Source organism: Ceratotherium simum, chromosome 28 (assembly GCF_057802395.1).
Source record: "Ceratotherium simum simum isolate JZ-2026a chromosome 28, ASM5780239v1, whole genome shotgun sequence".
Classification (NCBI taxonomy): domain Eukaryota; kingdom Metazoa; phylum Chordata; class Mammalia; order Perissodactyla; family Rhinocerotidae; genus Ceratotherium; species Ceratotherium simum.
In genome coordinates this window covers 11511509-11520459 of record NC_141927.1, presented here as the reverse complement: position 1 = coordinate 11520459, position 8951 = coordinate 11511509, and the positions used below count along the sequence as shown (strand labels likewise).

The 8951-nt window shown below is 36.1% G+C and overlaps 1 pseudogene; it reads left to right on the top strand.

The window, feature by feature from the left end:
- Nucleotides 1-1959: 1959 nt before the first annotated feature.
- Nucleotides 1960-6717, top strand: LOC101396721 (SNRPN upstream reading frame protein pseudogene; annotated as a pseudogene).
- The last annotated feature ends 2234 nt before the right edge of the window (nt 6718-8951 follow it).

The following is an 8951-nucleotide window of genomic DNA, read 5'->3' as shown; positions in this document are numbered from 1 at the left end:
GATTTCATCTTCTTCCCCTTTTAGAAAATCAAAACTCTATTAATGCTTTAAAAGCACAATATAAAACATTGCCTAGCCCCTTGTACCTATGTAGTGTTACATAGGTGCATAAACTGTGAAAAGGCATCAAGCTGTACGCATGTTATTAGTGCACTGTTAGGTATATATCGTATACTAGACTACCTACTCCTAATGTTAATCAAAGTGTCCCACTAATAATGAATGTTCCGAATGAGTATTTGTTTTTTATTTATTCAAAAGGTACTCATTTACGGAGAACAATGTTGCAAATCTGAAATAGTTTCTCATGTTTAAATCATAGCTGGAAGCTATTTAAAAATGCTATTTAAATGTTCTGCTATTTAAAAATGCAGTTAGCTATTAAGGCTACTCAAAGAGAGTTTAGTATTAAATTATGGCACGTGTTAGTACCTACCTCCATCTACAATTTAATGTCAAATTTAAAATTACATAAATAACATACACAACATAAATAAAATTACGTAAATGCTCTGAAAGAGCATTACAAATTATATATATATATAATATGTAGGCATGTATCTATATGTATATGTGTATGTGTATAAAACTGCGAGTTGTCTGTTATTTTGACATTAAAATGTCATTAGGGAGACATTGGTTAAAAACGAAACAAAAGAAAACTCGTTTGATAGTTGCCTTCAAATGAGTTGCAACATGCTGAAAATCTACTGACTTTATTCCATATACATCCCTGTCTATGCTTTTATATTTCCAATTTTCTTACTCTTCTTGACCTAGTTGACAAATGCCTTCTTTTCACTTCAGAATAAGCTATTAGCTGATGAAAAATAAATAAATAAAATTTCCGTAATACAGGATTAGGCAAAACTTTATGCAAGATTAATTGTAGTTATTGTCATTAAATATCGCATCTGACAAGTCCCAGAGCTGGCTCTCTGAATTTAATGAGAATAGTGTTCCAGTCTTTTATTGCGATTCACCATGTATTCTATTTCTTTTTAAAAATGTGATATCATACTTATTGTTTTACTGTGTCTGGGTTTGGTAGGATGGATAATTTATTTTTGAAGTTAAACAAAAGTTGTAAGGATAGAAATCAAGAATGTTTTCTATATAAAACAAACGTGTCTAAAGGTAAATAAGATATAACCGTGTATGTGCATATAATGTTCTGTCCCATTAGGAGCAACCTGAAGGCACTTCGCTACAGGAGGCATTTTCCTAGGAAGAGCATCGCATGTTGGTACAAATCAGGTCAGCTCCCACCACAGCAGGAATTAACCTGCAGGAACCTCTCAGGCACCAGAATATTTCAGACCAGTTCAGTGTGTGTATGTGTATGCTGTAGTTCTGTATATTTCTCCAAGTGGAAAGAAAAATATTTCCTCTTCCACACTTCTGTAGTTTCATGAATCAGCTGGGTTCTGGTGGCAGTGATGAAAAATAATTTTTTTTTATTTCAGAGAAAATGTAAGTTTCTTTAAAAAATATTTTCTTGGGGATGGCCCGGTGGCATAGCGGTTAAGTTCACAGGCTCCACTTTGGCAGCCCAGGGTTCGCAGGTTTGGATCCCGGGCACGAACCTATGCACAATTTATCAAGCCATGCTGCGGTGGTGTCCCATATAAAGTAGAGGAAGAGGGGCATGGATGTTAGCCCAGGGCCAATCTTCCTCAGCAAAAAGAGGAGGATTGGCAACAGATATTAGCTCAGGGCTAATCCTCCTCACCAAAAAAAATACATATATTTTCTTGAGATAATTATAAGTAATAACCTGGCAAATTCATTAGAGCATTCTACTTTCCATGCCTATTGTTCTCTGTTATTTTTTCTTTAGATATTTTTTCTTAGACAACATTGTAAATATTTATCCATCATAGATACATGGCAGCACAGGAAAAAGACTATAGTTACAAGCTTTTTTATGTTTGTTAAGGGAGAGGTCATTGTTAGAGGATGGGTCATGAGAGAGATGAGGATAAAACAAACCAAAACACAAGTGATGGGGGTAAGGGAACAGAGTCTCCCATTGAATGTTTGTTGGGTCATTCACAGCCTTAGCACAAGGACACAGCAAGTGCTTAGCTTAGTATATCTGGATGGGCCAAATACATTTATTAATTTTCTTTTGCTTCTGTAACATATTACTACAAACTTAGTGGTTCAACACAACACAACTATATTATCTTACATTTAGGGAGGTCAGCAATGGGAAATGGGCATCACTGGGCTAAAATCAAAGGTGTTGACAAGGCTGCCTTTCTTCTGGAGGCTTTAGGGAAGAGTCTATTTCTTTGCCTTTTCCAGATTCTAGAGGCTGCCATCATTTCTTGGCCTGTGGCTACTTTCCATATTCCAAAGAAGCAATGGCCAGTCATGTCTTTCTTACACCATAATATTCTGAATCTAACACTTCCTCCTCCATCTTCCACACTTAAAGGGACCTTGTTATTACACGGGGTCCACTCAGATAATCCAGATAATTTCCATCTCTTAAAGTCAAGTGATTAGCAAATTTATTCCATCTGCAACCTTAATCCTTCCCTACCATGTACAATAACATACTCACAGGTTGCTAGAATTAGGACATTGACATCTTTGGGGAGCCATTATTCTGCCTGTTCTATCATGTCAGTAAAATTCATGCCCTCTAAATGTGGGCTTATCTATATATTAATTTATATGATGCCCATATTAAATTTAGTACTGTTAGGGCTGTGGTTTATACTTGGCCAGGCTGGTGTGTGGGTATATGTTTCATCTTCTCATTCTCCAATACCAAAAATTCTTTGTGCTCTGGGAGAACAAAACCCCTATAAATAAACTCTGGAAACTCATTAACAGACAACAAATGCTTGAGAGACTCTTTAAAATGTTCTAGTTACATTTCCTAAGAAACTCTCAGGAGTCTCCCTTCAAAGAGCTTGGATCTTAATCCCCTTTCTCCAACTCGTGTACTCATCACACATTCTCGCTGAAATTGCCATTATTAAATGTGTGTCTGGTCATGTTATGTCTCATCTCAGCATTTATCTTAGGATTTGCATGGATAACACAATTTTCAAACTTTCTACCACACCCTCATGATCCTGTCTACTATGCTGTTTGTATTTCTTGAACATGTCATGTTTTTCTAAGCTTTTTTTGATTTTGCAATTGATTTGGCTTCTTTCTTTCAGAGCTTATTGTTTTCCTATTACACACATGGATGGTGCTTAATAAAAGAATATAATTTTGATGAGCCATTTTGTTCATTTATTTTTGTAAAACGGGAAGCCAACTCTTTATGATGTTTACAAGTATATTTAAACCTATTTTAAGAATCAGTAAAGGCATGAGGGTGGGAGCATCTTGGACAACATTAACCAATAATACAGTCAGAGGGCAAATATCTGAAAAAAAATAATTGAAAGTGTGGCTGTTACATGCTTCTTCCAGTGTAGATACCAATTTCACTAGATTTCTACATTTACAGGTATACCAATATTCTACAAATAGAATGTTACTGTACACTAAAATTATTATTAAAGGTTGGAGATCTCTAGATATGTTTTCAAATGAAAACTCTTCTTGGTTGTATTTCCCCCTCCTTATCCTATAAAGGCTACAGTCAATCATTCTGAGATAGCATTGTTCAGACTACTACTTAATGGAGAGCCGACATACATGATTGCAGAAATTATTCATGACACAGTTTCACCTAGTCTTTTTCTGAAAAAAAGTCTTTTGACTCAGAACTTTTACTCTTACAATGAATCTACATATTTACCTCAAATTATATTCAAAAAATTACGCACATCAGACTATTATTTGGGGGGCTTAAATTATATATATATACACGTACAGAGAGAGAGACAGAGAATTCCGACTAACTCTCAATGCAATAGTATTTTATTTAATAGCTTAATTCCCTTTATTTAATAACAAGTGCAATTTTAATTATAGATTTTTAAAATTTTTAATTTTTAAAAAATTTACTGATAGATCACTTCCTTTAAAAAGATCTCACAGCAATCTACAAAATAAAGGAAAATTCCTAACAGCCTATGTCACATAGAAATACAGAAAAAAAATCTAGTTGATCACTTTAAGGATCAAATGTATTTCTCCATTTTTTCAAGCTATAATAAGTAAAAATCCTTCCCTTCATGGGATGTAATTTGTTAAATATTGAGAGCCTTGAAATTTTTTGAGAGATCATGACCTGTAGCTTTGGTAATTATATCTAGACTTAAGACATCTTCTTTGTACAGAGAAAGAGTCTATATTGGTCAGATTTTATATCATCTGGTAAGCATAAGGTCAAATTATATGGAAGAACAGGTATAATTTTATAAAGAGAAAAAGGATTGCTTTTGTGAATTCATATTCAGACTTTTAAGTATTAAAAATTTGATTAAGTAGAGACAAATTTCCAATAGTATTTCATTTGGGCAAAGCATGTTTCAGAGTGTAATTTTGAGTATTTATTTACAAACCCCTTTTAAAATTTTTTTTCTATGTATAAATATAGAACCCAGCACAAAATGAAGATGTTACAATATCTTTTTAAGATCATCAAAAGAAGCCTGAATGCTCAATGTAGTGTTCTAGAATCTAGGTCAGTGCTGCTCAGTGTGTTCCTCAGACTGGCTAACTTTCGACAAATTTTTAGTTACAACTCTGTGATGAGATGAACAGCTGTGCCAGCTATAAATTCATTGTGTCATTAAGCACACTTCTGGTAGACTGTGATTCTAAAGATTGTCAAAACAATAGTTCTCATCACAAGTGGTGTTTTTCAGGATGATCTTGCCACTCCCCCATGAACAAGTCAAGTCTTTTCCACTCCCCTTGGATCTGGGCTGGCTCTGTGATCTATTTTGACCAACAAAAAGTGGTAGATGGCATTCTGTGTGATGAAAGAGTTAAGGACTTAGAAGATCTGAAGCTTCCAACTTGGCATCTTGGAAAGGCCTGTCATTGAAGCAACTGGCATATAAGATGTATGAATACTCTGAGACTACCATGCAGTGGGGAAAAAAGGCCAATATAGTCATGGAGCATGAGGTAGGAGAATGGTGGAGAAGAGGAGGGAAGAGGAGAGGAGAAGAGAGAGGAGGAGAGGGAAGGGAAAAGGAGGAGAAAAAAAGAGAGGAGGGGAGGGGAGGATAAGGGAGGGGAGGAGAGGATCCTTGTAGAAAAACACTGAGGCACAAAACACATGAGCAACGACTGTTCTTGAATCTTGCAAATCAGCCTAGGCACTAGCTGAATGCACCTAAGTGAATAAGCTAAGCCAACGCCATGCAGAATAGAAGAAACAACAAAAAGGGTTTGAACTAATTACTGAACCACAGATAATCAGGAGATAAATGGATATTGCTTTTAGCGCATGCTTCTTATATCATTCCAGAAAGCATTTGTTCTAGATTAGGAGTCTGCAAACTTTTTCTGTAAAGAGTCATATTGTAAATATTTTAGGCTTTGTGAATCATGTGGTCTCCATCACTCTGCAAAAGTAGTCCTTCACAAAAGCAGTAGATAAACAAATGGGCATGTGTGGGTTGATTTACCCACAAACTTCATTTACAAAAACAGGTGGTGACTGGATTTGGCTTGTAGACCGCAGATTGCTGACCCTGTTCTAGATCATATGTTAAAACTATCCCTATCTATCTATCTATCTACCTACCTGTCTATCCATCCATCCATCCATCCATCTCTCCATCTATCTGTCTCTATCTCTATCTGTATCTTTATATCTATATCTATGGAATGTTTGATATTACATAACCCAAATATAAATGAAAATCAGATTATTCTTTGTACAGTGCTAAGGGCTTTTAATGAACTGTTTTAATCCTCTGTTTATTCAACTTTTGTGCTTACGTCATAAGTATTTAAACTCCTGTTGAAGCTTCATGTCTGTCCATAATTAGCATAGGCACACGTCATGAAGAAGTGTAGGCAAAAGATTGAGATACATTTTTATGACCTTAATAATTTGTAATTTGTGCTTCTAGTTTGTTGCATATAGAACATATCTCTACTCAGAAGATGAATTTCACTAAAGCCCAAGTGTAAACTCCTTATAGCTAGAGACTATGATCTACAAAAAACAATCGAATCCTTGTTTTTTAGCTGAATGTAGATGTGTGCAAACGTATATGTATGTATGTGCCAAAATACTCATTTAATCCAATACGGCATTTGGCTTCAAAACAGATACTATGAGCATTTTAAGAATTATTTTCTCTCGACTAGATTTTTCATTTCTCTTTGCTCATAGCAATTCTCTGTTTAATTAAAAATACAAGTTTAAGCATAAAGTAGAGCAACTGCCCGAGGTGCCTGGCGCTCAGGTCTGAGGAGTGGATTGGCCAGCAGAGCAAAGGAGAAGGCCAGGGACTGCTTACACCTGAGCTGGACTCCGGAACAGCATGTACCAGAGGTGGAGGCCCACGTCACAGGGAGGAAGGCCTCACCGAGCAACCGAGAGAGAGAGTTGGCTGTACCCGAGGCGGTCTCAGGGGCAGCGAGTACCTCTGGTGGATTTCCAAGTGCAGTGGAGACAGGCATTCGTAGCTGAGACATAAGATATATTACCAACCAAGGGTGAGAAAGGGCAAACAAGAACTCAAGAGCAAAACAATATTAAAAATGAATAAAGGGAGAAATGACAGAGAAATAAATTAAAAAGAGATTGGAATAATAACATGCAATCTTAAAAAAAATAGACCTTGTCAAAAAAAAGCAAACTAATAACTTGACAGGACAAGGTGAAATGCCACAGCCTGAGTTGGACACGTCCACATTGTTATTTAGGGGAGTAAACAGTACAGTGTACTGGCTGGGTGTCTGGCAGTCCTGGATTTGAACCTAAGAACTTCAACTTGCTATGTGACCTTGGGCAAGCTGTGAAAATGGTTATGAGGATTGTAATAATACATATAAAATGCCTAATACATAGTGCTCAATAAATGAAAGCTATGGGATCAAGGTAGCTGATTCCAAGTGAAAAACCAGCTGAAAATTTATCAATGCGTTTGAATCAGCTGACAATATATAAAGATATTATCCTGGAAAAAAATACAAGTTTACATGTGGGGAGGAAGGCAATTAGAAGAAAATAATAGAGGATTATTAGATAGAATTATTACATTAAAGGGAATTTACAGGGAATTCTTCCAACAATATACGACAAATAATGGCCATCAAAGGTTACGAGAGCCTGGAGAATCATATCTAGTGCTGCTCAAAAGTCATAAAGCAGTAGGGAAAAGGTGAAATGTGAGAATGAGGACACACCAGTTATTGTTTAAACTTCTTGGGTTCCAGAGATTTTTATATTAGAAGTGTAAGTACCTTTATGAAACAGGATTTTGTGATATTTGTCAATCACTACTTTTTCATTACTAATTATTTGTCCAGTATTATTATGAACAAACAACACAATATCAATGAGTTCTTAACATAATTTAATAAGCATAGTTCCTAAGAAATACAAGCATGGCACAGATAGTGATGGTGGTATATTCTTATTGGGAATTTAAGAGGAGAAGAAATGAATATGAAGATCACACAAATGAGAAAAAAAGAGAGGATATACCAAAGATGCCTGGGTTTTCCCAGTGATAAATATGGTCCTGAGTCAAGGGAAATGTTTTTATGTGAAATAAGTGTAAGAAATTAATGGTCACTGTGACTTCATTTTAAGAAAATCCTTTGCTTCTCTGGGTATTTACGGTTTCAGTGTTGCTAACTTCCACTAAACATGCTGTTCAATTACCATTTACTTTGGCTTCTAAATATCTAAAGCTCCACTTTTTATTCAAATTTGTGTATAAAAGAAACTACATAATACAATTGTTTATTTCTAGAACCCCTGATTGAACTTCCTGAAGAAAACAAATAAAAAAACAATGGATGAGGTTTAAACACATCATTTTACTGTAATGATTAGCTGGAATAGCTAATTGTGCACACGCCTCCCATTCACCCTTAGCTCTCATAATTCCAGCCCGTGCCTTTGGTATATTATAACATAACCTGCAACTCTCCATCTTTGCTTTCCTTCTTTAAGAGTGAGGCTGGAAGTGCTAGAAATATGCCCAGAAGCAGCTGTCAGCCAATGACGGTTGATGGTTGAGAATTGGAGGATCAATACCTCAGTTTCCCTGCCCCTAAGGAAGGTGGGGTAACTCAGAGGCATATTCTTTACTGTTTCTAAGAGTTCAGCTGGGAGGGAGACTGAGCCTCAGTTGCCCACGATTGAAACTTGCTTGACAAACAGAGCACCCATGATTGGCTTCTTTCTGTTCTTCGACTCACTCTCCCACTGCTGAGCGGGATCCAAATAAACTGCATGAACTCAAATATTTGTCTATGTCTCTTCTTCTGGGGAGCCAAACAAATAAAACGGGAAGGATAGTAAGATATAGTCACTTTCAACTAAGTAAAAGTAGAAACTCATAGTGGCAAACTGGCTTTTATGATGATAGCTGCTAAACTCTGGTGAATGTGAACTTCGATTTTCAGTGTACAATGTGATCTGGGAGTCAGGTGACATGGATTCAAAATCCTTTGGGGAGCAATATATTCTCGGTCTAGTCATTTTATCTTCCTAAGCTTCTATTTCCCCATCTGTTAAATAATCTGAGAATGTGATTTCTAAAGTCTCCTCCAACTTTAATATCCTTTGATTCTATCACTTGTCTGGAGTGCCATACTGTGGTCAGCTCCTTTTAGAGTTAGTGTCAGAGGCCCTAGATCCTGACTTCTATTATTACAGCACTCATACTTGGATGGAGATGGGTGATGGGGCAAGAGTTGCTCTATTAAAAAACAAAACAAAAACCAAAAAGTCACCCTGCAGTTTTTCCGGTAAGCAAGCCTCAAATGCCAGAACACATATTTTGCTTTAAGCAAATTAAAGTCAAATAACTAATTCTTAATAGGAATATAAA